Source organism: Palaemon carinicauda, chromosome 2 (genome assembly GCF_036898095.1).
Source record: "Palaemon carinicauda isolate YSFRI2023 chromosome 2, ASM3689809v2, whole genome shotgun sequence".
NCBI classification, from domain to species: domain Eukaryota; kingdom Metazoa; phylum Arthropoda; class Malacostraca; order Decapoda; family Palaemonidae; genus Palaemon; species Palaemon carinicauda.
In genome coordinates, this window is record NC_090726.1 from 69,889,144 (window position 1) to 69,910,651 (window position 21,508).

At 46.1% G+C, this 21,508-nt stretch overlaps 1 protein-coding gene across 1 annotated transcript in view; it reads right to left on the reverse strand.

The window, feature by feature from the left end:
- Positions 1-21,508, reverse strand: part of LOC137617279 (zinc finger protein 585A-like) — a 203,311-nt gene that overhangs the window by 128,158 nt on the left and 53,645 nt on the right. The window contains exon 2 of the mRNA XM_068347277.1: positions 15,461-15,597. The gene's annotated coding sequence lies outside the window, so the exon portion shown is untranslated. The remainder of the gene's footprint in view (positions 1-15,460; positions 15,598-21,508) is intronic.

Here is a 21,508-nt window from a genome sequence, read left to right on the forward strand (position 1 = left end):
TGCAAGTGAGGTGGGGCCTCACTGCCAAAAAGAGGGTTGAAGGTCAAAAACAAAACTTCTTCAGGAAGAAACAGAGGTTTGCCCCTTACAAGACGAGCCGAGGTCACTACCAACAATCGTCGATTGCCCACTCGTCTTCACAGTCTCCCACTGCTTCGTCTCCTCTACAGCCGAAACACCCTCAACAGGTGGTCTACCTCACTGCTCCCCCAGGTACCCAACCCAACCCCGTTTGGATGCCCTCACCCGTATACAACCCTAGCTACGGACCCTCAGGTCCCTTTCGTGGACACCAGAGAGGTAGCTACAGGGCTAGAGGACAGTTCCGTCAACGAGGCGGACCTAGGACAAGGGGTTCTCGAGGAGGGAAAGAACCTAGATTCACTCCCTCGCAATGATATAGTTCCGGTAGGGGGGAGACTTTACCACTTTCGAGACCGTTGGACCTTCAGTCCGTGGGCTCACAGCATAGTCTCCAAAGGCTTGGGGTGGAAATGGTCACAAGGTTCCCCTCCTCCACCAGTGACCTTCTTCCAGAGACCCACATCCATTCTGAGAGAGTACACCACCGAGTTACTACAGAAAAAAGCAATCAAACGGGTTCGATCGCTGAAGTTCCAAGGCCGCCTGTTCACAGTTCCGAAGAAAGGCTCGTCGGCATTGAGAGTGGTCCTGGACTTGTCAAAGCTAAATTCTTACATCCTCTGCGACAAGTTCCGGATGTTGACCATCTCTCAGGTACGTACCCTGCTTCCCCGTGGGGCCGTCACCACCTCTATCGATCTTACCGACGCCTATTATCACGTACCAATAGCTCGAAACTTCTCTCCTTACCTAGGTTTCCGTTTAGGCAGGAAAGCCTTTGCATTCAAAGTCATGCCCTTCGGCCTCAACATTGCACCCAGGATATTCACGAAACTGGGAGAGACGGTGCTAGAACAACTCAGGAACCAAGGGATTCAGATCGTTGCTTATCTGGACGATTGGCTTATTTGGGCTCGGTCAGCCCTGGAGTGCAACAGAGCTACGAAGAAAGTACTTCGTTTTCTCGCCAACCTGGGATTTCGGGTCAATCTCCAAAAATCCCGCCTACTTCCATCAGACCGCTTCGAATGGTTAGGCATACAGTGGGACCTTGCACGGCACAAGCTGGTTCTACCTCCCAAAAAGGTAAGAGAAATAGCTTCCAAGGTCAAGAATTTTCTAAAACACAGGCAGGTGTCCAGAAGAGCCTTAGAAAGAATCCTCGGCCTTCTTCAATTCGCCTCAGTAACAGATCGCCTATTGAAAGCCAAACTCAAAGACATCAATCGAGTTTGGAGAAAGAGAGCCACAGTACCTTTAAGAGACAAGGTCTCGAAAATCCCCTCTGTCTTGAAAATGAGATTACAGCCATGGTCCGAACCGAAGAACCTTTCCAAATCGGTTCCTCTTCAATTCCCACCCCCACAAGTGACAATTCATACAGACGCGTCTCTGAGTGGATGGGGGGGTTACTACGAACGTCAGATGTTTCAGGGCTCTTGGTCACCCGCCATGAAACACTTCCACATCAATGTTCTCGAAGCCATGGCAGTGTTCTTGACCCTGAAGAGGCTCTCTCCTCCGAGGTCGACCCACATCAGAGTAGTGTCAGACAGCACAGCCGTAGTACTGCATCAACAGAGGAGGATCCAAGTCGCCCAACCTGAATCAGATCCTGGTCACTATCTTCACCTTGGCAGCAGAAAAGAACTGGTTCCTGTCAGCAACCCACCTAGCGGGAGTCCAGAATGTGATAGCGGACTCACTATCCAGGACGAAACCACTGGAATCAGAATGGTCTCTGGACATAATTTCATTCCGGTGGATACTCAGGCTGGTTCCGGGCCTTCAGGTAGATCTATTCGCAACTCAGATGAATCACAAACTTCCTTGTTATGTGACACCAAACATGGACCCTCAGGCTTATGCCATAGACGCATTAACCCTGGATTGGAACCATTGGAGGAAGATTTACCTATTTCCACCAGTGAATCTTCTAATGAAAGTATTGCACAAACTACGCTCCTTCCGGGGGACAGTGGCCTTAGTAGCACCTCACTGGCCAAAGAGCAGTTGGTTTCCTCTCCTCCTCGAGCTGAAACTCCGACCCTTCCGGATTCCATTCCCCAAACTAACCCAAGTAATTCAAACACAGACTGTGTCAGATTCCTCAAGGATAGCCAAAACCCTAACTTTGTGGACTTCATGAAGTTTGCAGCTCATAAAGACGCAAACATTGACCCGGAAAACGTTCTCTTCATCGAAGCGGACAAAAGGGACTCGACAATTCGTCAATATGATTCGGCTGTTAAGAAATTAGCAGGTTTCCTAAAGAATTCAGACCACACTCGTATGACTCCGAATTTAGCCATCTCGTTCTTTAGGTTCTTATTTGACAAGGGCTTGGCAGCTAGCACTATAACTACCATCAAGTTAGCTTTGAAGAAGATATTCCTGGTTGGGTTTAACATTAATCTAGCTGATTCCTATTTCTCATCTATTCCAAAAGCATGTGCTAGGCTTCGGCCGTTGGATCGGCCACAAAAAGTCTCTTGGTCTCTGAACAATGTCCTCAAACTCGCGTCGGACACTGACAACGAGTCCTGCTCTTATATCACTCTGCTTAGGAAGACGTTATTTCTATCAGCTATGGCCTCAGGTGCTAGAATCTCAGAACTAGCAGCGCTCTCACGTAACCCGGAAAACATAGGTTTCCTCCCTACAGGCGAAGTACTGCTTACCCCAGACAGAGCTTTCCTAGCAAAAAATGAGGACCCGCAAAATAGGTGGTCCCCTTGGAAGATCATCTCTCTTCCCCAGGATCCTTCGCTGTGTCCAGTCACTACTCTCAGGACCTTTTTAGCTAGGTCTGCCACCCGCTCGTCTGGCCCCTTATTTATCAGGGAACAAGGTGGTACTTTGACCATTCAAGGTATCAGACAACAAATCCTCTACTTCATTAAACATGCTAACCCGGAATCATTTCCCCATGCTCATGATATACGGTCAATAGCTACCTCTATCAATTACTTCCAGAACATGGACTTTGATGACCTTAAAAAATACACGGGTTGGAAATCTCCTATGGTTTTCAAACGCCACTATCTAAAGAACTTACAGGCCCTTAAATACCCTACGGTTGCAGCGGGGAGTCCTATCTCCCCCCATTAATCTCTGATTATTTCTTTATTCCATCTCTTCTCTCCTCCCTCCTGACCACCTCTCACACCACGTCGCCACTCTCCTGGGTGGTTCGTTAGCCCTAAGTTATTTTGCCATGTTTAATTGTTATGATTTAACTGTTATTGTAATTACCATTCCTGTAAAGTTTAGATATGCTTAGACATGTAAGGTTGATTCCTTTCACGGCGGGACACTCAGGTGATCCCTGGTCCTCATATTATTTTAGCATTACATCCCCTATGCCTATGGCTAGTTTATGATTTATGTTTACTTACAGTATTATATTATTGCCTTACATGGTGTTTGTTTTCTCCTTATTATGTTATTAATTTATTGGGCTTGGAAGGCATTCTCTGGTACATTCTCACCGGCCGTCACAGGCCGCCCCAGAAAAGTGATTTTGACGAAGGAAAAATCTATTTCTGGGAAGAGGCCTGTGACGCCCGGTGAAACCCTTCCCGGTTATTTGATACGGACCCCACCCTTCTTTTTCCTTGCCAAGCCATATGTTCTTGCAGAAGGATGTCCTAGAGGGCGCGCGTGGTAGGTGTCGTTGGGGAGTTCAACCATGTTATCTAGGGCCTGTCACGGCCCTCCCCATTGATGAAGGGATTATCTAAATGGAAGACAACCTGTGAATAGTGGTTTACACACGCCTTTGTTTAATACACGACACCTACAAGGTGTTCGCGCGAGGGTTGTAACCTCTGCATTCCATGCTTTTATCTTTCTCTAGTATATTTGGAAGATTTATATTAGGAAAGGTATAAGGAAGGACCTTTCTCACCGGGCGTCACAGGCCTCTTCCCAGATATAGATTTTTCCTTCGTCAAAATCACTTTTTTCAACAGAAAAAACTTCCAGCAAACATCAGTAACTGAGGGATAAGTTACAAGTAAACATACGACTCCTGAAATGTCTCAGACGTATTGATTGTTGACGACCAAGTCTAGGTTTTGCGTCCTTCTAAGAGGACAAACTCTTTCTTCCCTGACTCTGCTTCAGATTCCAGAGGAAGAGCCAGGATTATATATGATTCTTCTGACCTCCGCTCCTCTCGTGGAAGAAAAAAAACACACTCGAATGCTTCTCATTTAAGAATCGCAACACACCTGCTATGAGGGAAAGTTCTGTTCACGTGCCTACATGACGATTAACTTCCTAGTCTAGTAGACAGGAAGAACGTCGAACGTCATCCGATTGAAGCTGTGCTCTGATTAATTAGACGACGTAGAGACCAAGGGTCCGCTCCCTTCTTTTCCCACGGCTGCAAGAAGCTGTTTAGCCTGGCTCCCACTGCTACTTGAAGGGGAGAGCAGTCAGACCCTGCCTCGACTGGGCTTGACTCCTCTTTTCCTTTACTTCCTTGCCTCTTGTTTGAAAGTACTTCTCCCTGTAGGTTTACCTCGAAAAGGCTGAGCAGAATGAGAATATGATGTCCCCTCCTTAGTTCTACGAGAAGAGAAGGAGGTAGGCAAAACCTTACTGGCTGTTTTAGTAACCAAATCTTGAGTAGCCTTCTGAGCCCAATTTGCAGGCACTTCCTTAACTAAATCCTGCGGAAAAAGAGCCGAAGATATGGGCGCAAAAAGCAACTCCGCTCTCTAACATGGAGTGACGCCCGCAGAAAGGAAGGAACACAAAGTTGCTCTTATCTTTATAACTACTGCAGTAAGTAAAACAGCCAGCTCGTTAGAACCATCCCTGACTGCCCTGTCCATTCATTTAATTCGTTCCTCAGCCTAAAAACCCATAATAAATCCTTAATAAATGGCTACACATAATTACGCATAACAATAACATAACTGCATAATATGAAGAAGCATGTAAAAAAGATAAATATAAAGAAATAATGAATAAAAAATGTGTTTTATTGCCACTTTACCTTAGAGACAGGCCAACGCAGGTGTAGGATTTGCTACCCAGGAGGAGACGGACGATCGGCGAGAAGGTAGACATGGTGTTAACATGTTCTTTAAATAAATACTCTCTCTCTCTCTCTCTCTCTCTCTCTCTCTCTCTCTCTCTTGTTCTTCTTCACTGTTAGTGTTAGAGACGTCTATTAATTTTTTTTCTGAGAGAGAGAGAGAGAGAGAGAGAGAGAGAGAGAGAGAGAGAGAGAGAGATTAAACAAAAATGTGTTGTGTACATATGATTTTTACCAGCGTTAACGAGTTGAAAGACAGTTAAATGTAACTAAAAAAACAATATCAGCGAATCTGAATTCCTTTATTAACTAAAACAAATATTGATACAAACACACTCGTGTGCGTATTCGCAAACACACACACACACGCACAAGGAGACACGATCGGTGAGGAGGTAGAGATGGTGACTGCGATAACATACCGTAACTTACACTACGGAAATTTTAATCTAAGCTTATTTATTTTTTTTATTTTATTTTTATATTTCATATTTTTCACATTTTTTTTCTTTTGATTTTTTATTTTCATCACTTTCAGTGACGAGTTATGGTATGTTATCGCAGTCACCATCTCTACCTCCTCCCTGACCGGCTCTCTTACTGCGTAGCAAAATTCTTGCACCTGTGTGTGTGTGTTTGTGCATACGCGCACACGAGTGTGTTTGAATCAATATTTGTTTTAGTTAATAAAGGAATTCAGATTAGCTGTTATTACTTTCTTAATTTCATTTAATTGTTTTTCAACTCGTTGACGCAGTTAAAAATCATATGTACTCTAAACACATTTTTGTTTAATCTCTCTCTCTCTCTCTCTCTCTCGGAAAAAAAAATAATAGACGTAGACGTATCTAACACTACAACAGCGAAGAAGAGAGAGAGAGAGAGAGAGAGAGAGAGAGAGAGAGAGAGAGAGAGAGAGAGAGAGAGATTTTATTTAAAGAACATGTTAATGCTATGTTTAGAGAGAAACAGAAAAAGAGAGAAGTCTTATTTAAAAGAGCTTGTTAACGCTATCTTGGTTTTCTTTGCTTCACTTTTTTCTTTCTTTCTATTCATCACGCTGGCCCTTCTCACAAATGATCGTTGCCAACAATCTCTTTGTCCTTTATCACTATCAATAAAAGGAGCTATATCTCTTCCAGGGTATTGCTACGATGTCTTGTAATAATGGTGATCCCCTTCGATGGTTATTTGCTTTAATGGCTGCCTTCAGCTTGATGATCCTCGAGAACATAGGCCTATTCCGGCCATATTGTTTAGCCATACAGTATCACTCACATGCACACTGCTCTCATGTTTTTCTATAATTTCTTGCTTCAATTCTAATGAAAGAATTGCCTTCTTCCTGTACTGAAACTTAGCTTCTTAGGCACCATGATTATAGGTAAAATCACAAAGGAAATGTGAGAAAAGGAAGAAAATAAGCACTGTTAATAACAGACCAAACAGAGGACAACCACATGATACACACAAGAACAGAGAACTGAGCACTCGACACTCAATGGCGTAATGTTTACTTCGTGTGTCGAAATAAAATTCGGGTGTAGAGTCAAAAATTTGCTCGAATTTTACTTCGGATGTTGGAAAATTCGGATGTAGATACGTTCGGATGTAGAGGTTCCACTGTACCTCAAACGCTCTGAACTATCCTTTCAAGAGCCGACATTGACCACCACAGTCTATTCCTTCTCATGGCCAGGAGATGGGAAGAATCTACCAGGTTTGAGAAGTCTCCCTGCACAGACGCCGGAACTCCCAAACCCAAGACTTCCCCCGTCTCATACCAAACGTTCGACTTAGAAAATAACTTGACTGGTGGAAAAGCGAAGCATGTCTTGCCCAGAGCTTTTCTTAAATCCATCCATGCTCCCATTAACTTTAATACTCTCTTAAAAGAGCGGGAAAGCACCATTTTTGTATAGCTCCATTGCCTTGCCTAAGGTAAACTCATAAGGGGGAGATCGCGGAGCAACTGGTGTAAAATAGTCTGGAACAAATTCCGAGAAGACTAGCATCAGATTTTTTTTTTTTTTTAAGTCCACCGAATGTTGAGGTAGTTTCTCCTTCTTTCCCTCCGAGATATCCTCCAATTGTTCCTCGTGAGAGAACCTCATCCGGATCTACTTCTAACAAATCAGAGATTGGAGACATGCAGGCGCATCAGTGGTAACATGGGCGCGCTTGCGTTGTTCCATATCCACATCCAATTGACAGCCAATCGCCTTGCGTTTGCTGTCACGATTGATTTTATAATAGATTAAATCTAGCTGGCGCTGGCGCTCCGCCTCGTCCTGGCGCGCTGCGCTCACGTAATGTTCGCGCTACCGCCACTGCTCGCGCTGGCGCTTTGCCCACTCATGACTCGACTGGCGTGGGTCGTCACGCTGGTGCTTGGCGCCTGCCTAGCGCTGCTGCCGACACTCAGTGCCTTCATCAATTAACTTCTGAGCCTCATCACGCTTCCGCTCAGGCTCCGCTTGTGCCTCGCGCCTGCCATTTAGCGAACGTCATCAACCTTAAACTGACGATCGGGTGTCTGCTCCTTCTAATAGTTGCTGTGAAACAGAGCTCTGCCGAGACAAATCTACATTGACCCGCCGCTGAACAGTGAAACTGGGAGACCGCCTGTGCGATATCACGTCAGTCCCAGAGACAACAGGCCGCCTGTGCGACAATGGGTCTACCACCGAAGACTAACGCCCACTCTCACCGCCAACAGCCGGTCGATAAGACTGCCTTATCGACGAGAGCTGTTGTTTGAAACGTAAATACGCAGAACGAATCTAATTTTGTTTTCAGCTTAGCGCCTGAAAAGCGCGTATAATATTTGACAACATTCATACCTCGCTCTATCTATAACGAGGTTGAGCGTTCTGCACTCGAGAGGACTTCTGTTCGGGTCTTAAAAGACTGTAGCGCCTGGCTACCCTCTCGATTCCTTTCGTCGTTCGACTTAACTTCTCCCATTCTGGGAGCTTGACAAGAGGTCTAAGACTAGGATAACAACAGGTCCGAACAGAAGCACTCTCCACTGAATAAAATTCACTGCGTAATTTAACACTAAAAATTTTTATTCTATTCTTTGTTAAAAAGAAAGTTTCACAATCATTTGAAAACCAAAGTATACGTTCTCTCAAACGAAATGAACTCTTAAAGAGAGACTTACAATTCTCTCAATTGTTCGAATGGGAATGAAAAATCAATGAATCCCATATAAATGCAGCAAATATTAAATATTACCTTAATAGATATAATATTTATAAAATAAAATAAACCCTTGAATTAAGGAATTCCAATAAGAGATGAATCACCACTCGTATTCGTTGGAACATTTACACTTAATATATGAACAATCTTAGTATTCCACTAAGGAAACAACGATACATAGAATCGTGCACTACATCAATTCGTATAAACATTAAGTGAAATTTAACTTCCTTTAATCTCTGACTAAGGAAAAAATACTAACAGGACCATTAATTTCAAAATAAAATGTTCCTTTTATATAGTACTGTACAACTAAAAACTTGAGAAGTAAGAAGAATGTACTATTCATAACATCTCTACTAAATATTGTAATATTGTAACAATACTGACAACTGCGTAACAACTGAACGCTAGTTAATCTTTGCAAACAAATCGAAGATTACCTCAACAAAAACATCAATAATTCCCAACAAAAACATCAATAATTCCCAACAAAAACATCAATAATTCTTTAATTAAATTTATAACTTAATATTTCAAAAGAAAGTATCCACTTATAATTCTTTGTAAAAATCAAGTTGGACATAGCCTACGACATAAGGCTGTGACGTCATCAATGGACGAGATGTTTACCTCTCTCCCTATGCTTTCGTGAGGTTTAAAAATAGGTCGAAAAACCTTTTAATCTTACTTTTTAAGTTATAAATACGTGATCACAGTTCAAATAAAACAAAAAAGCGAAAGCCCAAACTCAAAAAACGGTAATACATCACCAAATAACGTCAAAACAGAGTACAGTAGAGAGAATTCCAATAGAACCGGCCGCCATGGCGGCAGGGAAAAATCTGAAGAGGTTGGGTATAGTTCTACCTGTTGTACCGCAAGGGCACTAGTGTACACCTGGCATATCTGTGATAGCCGCGCGAGATTTTGAATTTCCTGCCGAGGCGTCAGGGACGCTAGCCATTCTTATATAACCAGCGGGTAAGTTTTATATTTAAAAATATTCATTTCAATTTTGTTGCTGTTCTTGAAATGTTTTATTTTTCTTTCTGTTTCCTTTCCTCACTGGGCTATTTTCCCTGTTGGGGCCCCTGGGCTTATAGCATTGTGGTTTTCCAAATAGGGTTGTAGCTTAGCAAATAATAATACAATGATCCCTAGATCTTGGCAAAGCCACAGAAGTTTGTCTCGTTGCTGAAGAAGGGTTGCCACCAAGTCTGCTAGGATCAGCCAGTCGTCCCTATAACGGAGGAGATGGATGCCAATCCTGTGTGCCCAGGATGTCACGAGGGTGAACGCTCAGGTGAAGACTAGGGGTTCCGTGGAAAGACCAAAGCACAGTACCCTGAACTGGTATTTTCTGTTGTCTAGACTGAATCTTGTATACTTCCCTGAAGACGGAGGAATTGGGATCTGGAAGTACGTGTCCTTTAGGTCCAGCATGCACATGAAGTCATGTGGTCTTACTGCTTGTCTGACCGTGTTTGCCGTCTCCATGCTGAACGAAGTCTGTTTGACAAACTAATTCAGAGCCGAGAGTTCGATGGCTGGTCTCTAGTCTCCAGAGGCCTTTTTCACAAGAAAGAGTCAACTGAAGAAGCCTGGGGAGTCGTCGAGCACTTCCTGGAGAGCCCCCTTCTCCAACATGGTCTGGACTTTCGCCCAAAGGGCTAGCCTCTTTGCTGATTCATTCGCAAAGGAGTCTATCATCACTGGATCCTTGATCAGGGGAGGGAGAGATGACATGAACAGGACGTGATACCCTGAACAAGTCACAGAGACTGTCCAGAGATCAGCCCCGAGTTGCTTCCATTTGTTCCAGCAACTTTGTAGGCATCCCCCTACTGGTGGACAAGCAGTGGGAACGCATCCTAGTGTTTGCGGCCACGGCCGCTCCCTCTAAGATGTTTTCCTCCCCTGGAGAACTTTGAGCCTTCCTTGTCTTTGGATGGAAAGGGCCTCTTAGATACCTCTTTCTTTACTGCTGTTTTGCTCGTCGAGGCTTTGTGCTGCTTGGGCTGTGGAGGAGCTGGTGGTCTGTAGGGCCTGATTTGTCAGGGCCCTATGGAGGAGAGTCCTGGTGGGACTTTTTCCGCTTCTCTGCAGCCTTCTCAACGTCCCTAGGCTTGAATGAGCCTTGCGATCACAGCGTTCGGGACTTGTCCGTGTCCCGGCACTTGAGGATCGTGTTGGCCCACAAGTTCGATACTTGGTGGGCCAGGAACTCGATGGTCTGGGTACCCGAAAGGAGGAATGTTTTCATCACCTTCCTAGTACCAGGTTTCCCATGGACCTGAACCATAGATCTAGCCATGAAGTAGCTTGCATGGCATACTTCGCGACTTTTTTCTTGGTTGAGATCTCTGTCATCAAAAACGCGACCTGACAGCTGGAGAGTTTCTCTAGGGAGATCCCCTTAGTCAGCCCTTCCAGAGAGTGGTGAAGTGGAAAAGTTGATCAAGGCTTGTCCAAGACCTCGTATTACCTCCTTTGCTGAACACGAGGAGGTGGGAAGAGCTTGATAGAGGAGCCCTAACGAAGGGAGGAGGAGAACACGAAGAGCTGGGCGGCAATCTTAGTCTGGGTGCTCTTTAGTCCCTGAGACCAGGACAAGGCTGCACTGGACTTCGTGGGCTTTTGAGTGTTGAAGATACGGTCTAAGATTGTCTTTTTTCCTTCCTTGGGGGGGGGGGGGAGCATCTCTGGGATGGATAACCCATTGAGAACCCTCATCAGAATCAGAACCTGCCAGAAGGCATGTTCTGACTCCTGTTCCCCCTCTGAAGCGGGACTGGCATCGAAGTCTCCATCATCCACAGCCGCGAGCTCGTCTCGGGATGGGTCGTGGTCGTCTCTAGGGTGGTTGACTATCCTGACCTCCTCTGCGGGTCTGGTGGTCCTCAAAGAGGACTTAGGTATCAATTTGGAGTCTTTTGATTCCTTGCGAGGAAGAAGATATGTTTCCAGATTGGAATGCCTGGATGGTCTGGACTTCCTGGAACCTTCCGGAGACGTGACACTATCGTCACATGGGGAGTCTTCCTCCGAAGGTGGTAGGAAAGAGACTGGAGTTGGGTCCTCGCGTGATTCCCTTGGCTGTGGTGGTGGAGAGCCAGGAGAGCGGGGGACGGAGAACCGGAGAGGTTCGACCTTGTACTCGATGGCCTAACAGGACTCAGCTTTACCCTAGATGAGGATTCAATCTCAAGAACTCCTCTTTTCGTCTTCAGCTGGAGAGTTTCTCTAGGGAGATCCCCTTAGTCAGCCCTTCCAGAGAGTGGTGAAGTGGAAAAGTTGATCAAGGCTTGTCCAAGACCTCGTATTACCTCCTTTGCTGAACACGAGGAGGTGGGAAGAGCTTGCTAGAGGAGCCCTAACGAAGGGAGGAGGAGAACACGAAGAGCTGGGCGGCAATCTTAGTCTGGGCGCTCTTTAGTCCCTGAGACCAGGACAAGGCTGCACTAGACTTCGAGGGCTTTTGAGTGTTGAAGATACGGTCTAAGATTGTCTTTTTTCCTTCCGGGGGGGGGGGGGGGGGGCATCTCTGGGATTGATAACCCATTGAGAACCCTCATCAGAGTCAGAACCTGCCAGAAGGCATGTTCTGACTCCTGTTCCCCCTCGGAAGCGGGACTGGCATCGAAGTCTCCATCATCCACAGCCGCGAGCTCGTCTCGGGATTGGTCGTGGTCGTCTCTAGGGTGGTTGACTATCCTGACCTCCTCTGCGGGTCTGGTGGTCCTCGAAGAGGACTTAGGTATCAATTTGGAGTCTTTTGATTCCTTGCGAGGAAGAAGATATGTTTCCAGATTGGAAGGCCTGGATGGTCTGGACTTCCTGGAACCTTCTGGAGACGTGACACTATCTCCACGTGGGGAGTCTTCCTCCGAAGGTGGTAGGAAAGAGACTGGAGCTGGTTCCTCAAGTGACTCCCTTGGCTGTGGTGGTGGAGAGCCAGGAGAGCGAGGGACGGAGAACCGTAGAGGTTCGACCTTGTACTAGATGGCCTATCAGGACTCAGCTTTACCCTAGATGAGGATTCAATCTCAAGAACTCCTCTTTTCGTCTTCAGGGAGGAGACAGCTGAGGTCCTTTGCCGTGTGTCTGCTGAAACCGTTAAACGCTGAAGGTTCTTAGAGGCTTCTGAGGTGTGAGCTGAAAGGGCAGGCCAGAAGGCTTGCACGATTGCTCCGAACCAGGACTGCTTGCTGACGTTGGTGCTGTCCGAAAGGTCCCGTGCTGAAGGGAAGGAAACCGAAGGTGCCCTTTTAGGAGTCTTCTCTGGAACTGCTGGCCTACGTGGGTCCACCTTATATGCCGGTAGTCTCGGAATCTTAAATTCCCCAGAAAAGCCCTTTCCCTCTTTCCCCTGCGTTTGCGCTGTTATAAATTTGCGGGGAGGGGAATGAGGTATGGTGACTTATGAAGTAGAACTTAGCCCTTCCTCAGAAAGAGGACAGATGGTCTAGAGGGCGATGACCTACCTTTCCACTCCTGCTCCTTCCCCTTGTGATCACCTGCCTGTGCCTCCATGGGATGTTGTGACTTCTTGGAAGTCGGTGGAGGATGATGGCTGCTGTCTTCTGTCTGCACTTCCAGGCATTGGGCAACCCTGGGTTGCTGAAGCACTATTGCATGCCTGCACATAGGCCAGCGTCGCCTTGCTGGAGAAGGCTGACATGGTGGAGAACTCCGAAGAGTAGGCAACCACTGACGTGACAATTGACACATTATGGTGTTGATACTGCCCGCTTGATGAGCTTTGTGCGAACACTGACACGGCGAACGCTGATGCGGCAAGCACCTTCGCTTAGGAGAACGCTGATGAGCGCTAATAGCGGGAACCAGTAGGCGATGAACTGTCATCGACAAGAGCATGCAAAAAACGCACAGGTGACTGACAAGCACGCGAGCAACAAGATGGTGAATGATGAGCAGTAGGGAGTAGGGAACCAGGAAAGTGAGAGGGAGACGGATGAGCAGGAGGTCAGCAAGATGAAGGCTAAAAGATGGTCCAGCGAAATGATGTGTCCTTCAGAGGGACGAACATCCTCCAGAAGGGATTGCGAGCGATCCTCAGGCGGAGAGTCCTGAACCGAAGTCTGAGGACTACCAGCTGCGTCGATAAGAGAAAGTCCGGAGGAAGGCAAAGGTCAGGAACCAGGAGATATCAGATGAGAAGGCTGCTTCAAGGAGGAGGGCTGCGAGGACGAAGCTCACGAGTGAAAGAGGTGTCTTCCCCGATAGCAAAGGAGCACCTCTAAGGCACAGAAAAGGACGAGCACGATGGGATCATTGATCACGGTGACGCGCCATAGGGGCCAGAGGATTAGCAAGGTGACTGTCAGCAGCAGTCTTCCGAAGAGGAGTCTCTATGAGTGAACTCCCTCGGGAGGGAGAAACACTTGCAGGAGACATTATGCTTAGGACTTTCCTCCCTCCCCTCAAAAAAAAAAAGATGTTCAGCATGGGGGAAGGCAGTCTTCGGGAATGGTGGAAGAGGCAGGAACATTGGCAGGCAGGGCAGCAAACAAGTCCTTCGATACCACAATGCCGACAAGTGCCAGAGGATCCAACTTCCACGTTGACGATCACTGCAAACTAGCACCCGTGTTGCAGCTGCATCAGCACTTTCTTGAAGGGCAGACCAGGTAGCCACAAGGACAACCAAACCCAAAATAGAGGAGAAAGTGACAAGGAATCCCCCGGGGGAGAAGCGGGACAGCTTCGCTGGGGGAAGCAAAACTGTTTCTCAAGGACCGAGGTTGTCCAGGAGTTAAGCGGTCTGCGCTAATGCCCGACGGTCCCCAAGAGGAGGCCGAACGAGCAGGAGCTTTGAAGAAAGGGTGGGAAGTGAAAGAAGATGCCTTGGGTTTCTTTTGGTTCATAGTAAGCTTCGAAGGAGAAGACTCCCGCGTAGACGACTTCTTATGCCGTCACCAAAACCTTTCCCAATAGTAGGTAGACCACTCTCAACATCCATTACACTTGTTTAACTCATCAGAGCATTGACCTCTGCAGGTAGGACAAAGGCTGCGAGGATCCGTATCCTTGGTGGACATAAAGGTACCGCAGGTGCAGCCCTCAGGACCAGGGCAGGTACGCATGGCCCTCAGCAAAAGTCAACACACCCGCAAACACTAGAAAGAAAAAGCATAAAAAGAATTGAATGGCAGCCCAAAAAAAGCGAGGATGAAAAGTGGCAATGACCGTTCACCATCCGAGCCAAAAGCAAAGTGAGCTCAGTCACATGTGTGTGAGTGAAGGCCCTATCCCCCACTAACTAGTGGGATGGGTAGTTAACCCTCACTAAATTTTATTGGCTCGTCCTTTCAGTTTCGCCAAAAGTAATAACACTAATAAATAGCGTAGGTTTGTATTCCAGTTATGGCACAAATATGTAATTAGAACAAACAGTAAATGTTTCCCCAAGACATGAGACTAAAGTAAAAAGAAGGATAAGTATGGGATGGAGAGCTTTTATAAAAGATTACTGGGTATATCATAAAAAGTAAAATGTCACTTTCTCCCAGAAGAAAAATATTCAATTCGATGGTCCAACCAATTTTAACTTATGCATCACAAACTTGGAGCCTTAATAAAGCCTTAGAACATAAGCTAGTTACAATTTAAAGAGCTAAGGAAAAATTAATGATGGGTATAACGCTAAGAGACAGAAAAAGAGCAACATGGATACGAGAGCAAACTAAAATAGAATACTGTATATTTCAACGTGTATGAAAAAAAAAGAACATAGCCAGAACATATAATGAGAATGGCAGATAATAGATGGACATTAAGAACAGAATGGGTCCCTAGACATTGCAAAAAAAGCAAGGGAAGGAAGAGAAGACATTAGATTGATGAACTAAGAAAATTTGCAGGTATAAAATGGCATAGAAAGGCCATAAACAGATGTAAGTGGAAGGACATGTCTGAAGCCTTTGTCCTGCAATGGACTAGTTATGGCTGATCATAATGGTGATAATGATGATGATAGATCGATAGGTATACATAATGGTGATAATGATGACGATAGATAGACAGGTATATATACTGAACATAAAATTAGTGAACAAATTAATACAGTATATTAATAACTACTTTCAAACATACCTCAAATATTCAAGTTAAAAGTTCATCAACAAATTCCAAGGAAATACAGCTCAACTGGCATGGTTGTCTAAGATTTAAAAGACTTATCACTTCTGAGGACCTTCTTGATAACAACAGCAGCTAACATCAGCCATTATCTATAAAAAAATAACAAAACTAAGTCATTTGTATTTTATTTTTTCCTAATACAGTATTCAGTACAATCCAGAGTCATTTAAAGGTTTAAAGGCTGCTCATGAATGGTAGAGACAAGGGACAGTGACATTGCCCTATCCATCAGAACAATGCCCTAGAGACTGACCATATATACATAAGATCAGTGCTCAAGCCCCCCTTCCCCCCACCCAAGCTAGGACCAAGGAGGGCCAGACAATGGCTGTTGATGACTCAGCAAATAAACCTTTAGGTTCCCCCAAATCCGCTCCATCTGTAGCTTTAATAAAAGTATCTATCTATATACCAATGCACTTCACCCAATTTTGGGGGTAGCAAAAAAAAAAAAAAAAAAAAAACACCTTTCCTCTCTACGCTCCTCCCAGTCTCACGAGGGACTCAACCGAATTCGATTGATACTGCTAGGGTGCCACAGCCAACCCTCACCCGTTATCCACCACATATGAAGCTTCATAAGCTGAATCCCCCACTACTGCTACCTCCATGGTCATCCAAGGCCACCGGAGGAAGCAGCAGGGCCTTCCGGAACTGCGTCAAAATCGCTCGCCATTCATTCCTATTTCTAGCACACTCTCTTGCCTCTCTCACATCTATCCTCCTATCACCCAGAGCTTTCATCACCTTCTTTAGCAGACAGCTATTTTCCATTCTCTCAACATGGCCAAACCACCTAAACACATTTATATCCACTCTAGCTGCTAAATCATTTCTTACACCTGTTCGCACCCTCACTACTTCATTCCTATCCCTATCTACTCAAGATACACCAGCCATACTCCTCAGACGCTTCATCTCAAACACATTCAATTTCTGTCTCTCCGTCACTTTCATTCCCCACAACTCCGATCCATACGTCACAGTTGGTACTATCACTTTCTCATACAGAACTCTCTTTACATTCATGCGTACCCTCTATTCTTTATCACTCCCTTCACTGGCCCCATCACTTTGCATCCTTCATACACTCTCTGGTGTACATCTAATTCCACTCCACCATTTGCTGCAACAACAGACCCCCAAGTACTTAAGCCGATCTAATTCCTCAAGTAACTCTCCATTAAAATGATATTCAACCTAGCACCACCTTCCCTTATCGTACATCTCATAACCTTACTCTTACCAACATTAACTCTCAACTTCCTTCTCTCACATACCCTTCCAAATTCTGTCACTAATCGGCCAAGCTTCTCTTCCCAGTCTGCAACCAGTACAGTATCATCCGCAAACAACAACTGATTTATCTCCCATTCATGATGATTCTCGTCTATATGACTCCAGCAAAGCTGTAATGGTCATTAAAACTTTAACAAGGTAGTTAACTACCAGCAAGTGGCGACCACGTCTGTTGGCCAAATACTCAATTCTTACCTTACCCTTAGGATTTGTGGGGTGGTTGAGAAAGGAAGTGTAACTTAAAGGACTCATGTTTGTATACATTAGTTATGAAATATCACACATTGTTAAAGCAATTTATATTTTCCTAACAATACAATTCCAAGTCCTTAAATAGGAGTAAGATTTCAAATGAAGCTAGAACTCAGCAGTTGAAATTTATAGAGTTGCAGGTAGTTACTAGTGGGTGATGGGTAAGCAAACAAACCCCCACAGGACACTAAATAGCCACTCTGACTTTCACCTAAGACCTGCAGGGTGGTTGATTCAGGAAGTGTAACTTAAAGGACTCAGGTTTTTATAGTTAGGAAAAATTACAAATTTCTTTAAGATTCATGAATTCTTCCTACACAAATATAAACCCTTGTCCTTTAACAGGTAGCCTATTGGAAACATCCCTACTTGGCAATCTGCTGAACTAGGGTTAGAGACCAGTTAAACCTCGACAGTTTCCTGTAGTGTCAGTTAACTCGCCATCTTTTTGAGCTAAGGATGGGGGCTTGGGGGTGCCTATACTGTATGTCTCCCTACTGAGTTACCACCAGCCATTGTCAGGCCCTCCTTGGTCCTGGCTTGAGTGGAGAGGGTACTTGAGTTCCAATCATATGTATATATAGTCAGCCTCTAGGGCTTTGTTACTGTACCCTCACTTTGCCATTCATGAGTGACCTTCAAAACTTTATCCTTGGGAAGGATAAAGTGCCTATAAACCCCATTAGCTGGTTTAAAATTCCAGAAATCAAAACACTAGTACTTGCATAGGTACAGTAGTGATGACCCTGTCCACCTCATGAGATAAGTGCCTCATGTGATAGGCTAGGTTTGTTCAAAAGATAGACAGTCACGGAGGAACCTACAAGATATGATATCTGAAATAAATGGTTAATTAAAAGTAACGGGTTGCATAAATGCTATTCTCCTCCTCATAAAAAGTATGAGGTTTGAAAAGAAATGGGCTGTATACATCCTATCCAGTCTCCCTTTAAATCGATGGATGGATAGTGTGCGGTGTTGAACAAGGGTCGCCACCAAGTCTGCTACAATCAGCCAGTAGTCGAGGTATTTCTTAAGACAAATGCCGATCCTATGAGCACAAGATGACATGAGGGATAACACTCTCGTGAAGACCAGGGGTGCTGTACAAAAGACGATACACAGCACCTTGAACTGGTATTGCCTGTTCTAGTGTATGATCCAAAGATACTTCCTTGAAAACGGATGGATTGGGATCTGGAAGTATGTGTATTTGAGATCCAATGTGCACATGCAGTCCTGTAGCCTTACTGCTTGAATGACCTTCTCCATCCTGAACAAAGCTTGAAGGACAAACTTGTTCTGGCCCGAGAGATAGATGACTAGTCTCCAGCCTCCAGATGCCTTCTTCACAAGAAAAAGTCAATTGAAGAAGCCTGGGGAACCATCGAGGACCTCTTGAAGAGAACCCTTCTCCAACATGGTCTGGAATTTGCATAGGAACTTGATGGAACTGGATCCAGAGTCAGTGGAGGGAGAGATTGAGTGAACACGAAGCGATACCCTGCACAAATCATGGAGACTGTCAAAGGATTTGCCTTGTGCAGAAGCCACCTCTACCAGCAGTGTTGCAGGCATCACCTCATCGGTGGGCAGGTGAGAGGATTACCCCCCTAGCAAGAGCGGCTCCTGCCGCTTCCCTTACCACTTTTCCCTCCTCTGGAGGGTTTGGAGCTTTTTGAATCTCTGGCAGAAAAGGGGTGCTTGGACACCTTTTTCGAGGACCCTGCCGTCCTGCTGGTCGAGGGTTTAGTGGACTGCGGCTGTTTCCTGGGAGGAGGTGGAGCCGTCCCAAAGGACCTGGATGTCAAAGGGCTGTGAAGAAGGGAGTCCTTGGTGGACTTCCTCCAACGCTCAGACACTCTCGACCTCTTCCAGCTTGAATAGGGCTGTACCGTCAAGGGTGGAGTTCCTGAGCCTAGTAACTTCAGCCTTGGGAACTTGTCTGTGAAACTTTTCAATCACAGCATCTCATCTCTTGAGAACTGGATTTCCCAACTGGTTGAAAACCAGATGAGAGAGGAATTCTAAAGTACGAATGCCCAACAAGAGGAAAGCTTCCATGGACCTCCTTGTAGATTCCTTGGACCAATCCTCGGTTCTTACAAGGTGGCCCACTGACCCTAACCACAGATCAAGCCACGAAACAGCCTGCATGACATCGCAACTTTCTCCATGTTAAGGATCTCAGACAAAGAAGACATGGCTGAGAGCTCAGAACACCTCTCTATCGAGCTACCTCTCAAGAGGGCCTCTACCGAAGGATCTAGAGGTAAGGCCGTAGAAGGCTCGCCTGTGACCTCTTAATGCAGTACCTCCTCTGCTGGATGAAGGGAGGCAGGAGGAGTTTAGAGGACAAGCCTGCTCGAAGTGAGCTAGAGAAGCCAGCGATCTGAGAGAACACCTTCTTTCTGGCTGCTGTCAGACCCTCAGACCAGGGCAGGCCTGCACTAGTCTTAGGTGGTCTTTGGGTCTCATACACATTGATAGCCCTCATGCAGGTTAGGACTTGCCAGAAGGCATACTCAGACTTCCTACGCTCAGCTTCTGAATGGAATATCAGACTAGCAGACCCAGAGAGAGAGTAGTTATCAGAGTCCATATCATCATCCCCCTCCAAGCTCTCACCCATAGGAGCCTAGGGTGGGTCGAGTCATCAACAGAAGGGATGTCTCTTGAAACTTATGCCACTGGATAAGATCTCCCAACTTGGATGAGAGCTGCCCGTGCCTTTGAGTATTTAGGGACCGTTTATGGGTACTTAGAATTTCTGCGAGACAGCAGATATTCCTCCAGCAAGGAAGGTTTGGAAGGTACCTGCCATTCTGTAAAGGTATGAACCTCTCTTACAGGAGGACCTTTCGTCCGTTGGTAGTGGTCTGGAGACGGGTCATAACTCGGGCAGAACTACTTAAATTAGCAAAAGCCTGAGGTAAGGCATGAGCGAGATCTCTCGAAGAGAGCCTATGCTCCTACTCTAGCGAAGATGATGTAGATCGGCATGAGGAAGGGTTTGCTTCGGCATTCTCCTCTTCTGCTTCGTCATGAGGACCAGTTTCAATTCCAGGCAAGAGAAGTCCTGCCGAATCCCACGAGCCTCACTTGCGGCTCCACAAGGTCTTCCGATGGGAGAGAGAATCATAGGGGGCTCTGGGGCCCGGCTGGAAACAGGCCTCCTCCTAGGGTCAGTCGGGAAACAAGAAAAGGAGAAATAAACCGACTTCCCTAAGGGGGATCCTCCGTGTAGAGGCCACTACCAACCTCTGCTTGAGTGGTTGTTGTAGTGGTAAGTCTCTTTCCATCGGCTGGGTATTGTCCACCACTGCTTGCCTAATGGCCTCGATCAAGGTATCGAACCAAGATGGCTGTTCCCATACAGTCGACAGGTCCGGAGGTGTCCTTTGGTAGGTCTGGAGGTTGAGAATGCTTCCTCGGGGAATGCTGCCTCGGTACCTGAAAGTGAGGGGGTGAAGGTTGCCTACCTTGATCAAACCGTACATGCATCTCAAGGACCTCCTGGGCGATCTTCCTTGGGCGATCTTGAATGATGAGCACACCAGCATACTTGTTAAGTGGTTCCCTGAATCCTTCTGGAAAAGGGATAGGCCATCTACCTCTGCTAGGGTTGTTGAAGGCTTCTCAGCTGATGCTGTTGCCTCATTGCTGTGCTGTCGGGGAGCTCTACCTTCCTTGCTCGCAGAAGCGCATAAAAAAATCGCTGAAGCGTGTGGAAACCTCCGACGTGCTGGTGAACGATGAACCCCAGCTGGAGATGAGCGAGCAGGTGAGTGGCGAGAGGACGAACGTCGAGAAGGTTAGAGTTGACACGTTGGTGAGCTTTGCGCTGCAAAGCGAATAGGAGAGCAATGCGCAAGAGAACAATGTGAAGTAGCAAGACACGCTAGCGATTGGTGAGCTGGTGAGAAATGATCAGGCAGGCGACGAGCAAGAGATCAGACAGCAGGTGAATAAAGCGTTTTCGAGCAGCGAGCAGAAGAGCGTCGTTTTGGTGAACGGTGTGATGGCGGCGGCGTTTTGGTGAATGGTGAGATGGCGAGTAGCGTTCATGCGAACGGCTAGATGACGAGAAGTGTGCTGGATACCGCTGAGTAGGAGAGCATTATCTGGTGGGAGATTGTCTAAGAGGACGAGATAGCGAATGGCGTTTTGGAAGACAACGCGCCAACGAACGGTGAGCTGATGGAGAATGATGATTACGAGGAGACACTTGATTGCGTGAAGGAGAACAGCGAGAAGGCGAGTGTACAGCCAGAGAATGACAATCACCAGCAGGAGAACAGCAGTCAGCTGAGAGTTGAACACACACCATCAAGTGACGATCATCAATACCACGGAGTGACCAGTCAGAGTCTTTACGAAGTGGAGTAAGGCTAGTTGCGCCACTTTCATTTCCAGGAAGTTTATGTGACTTGTTCTGACCATAGATCC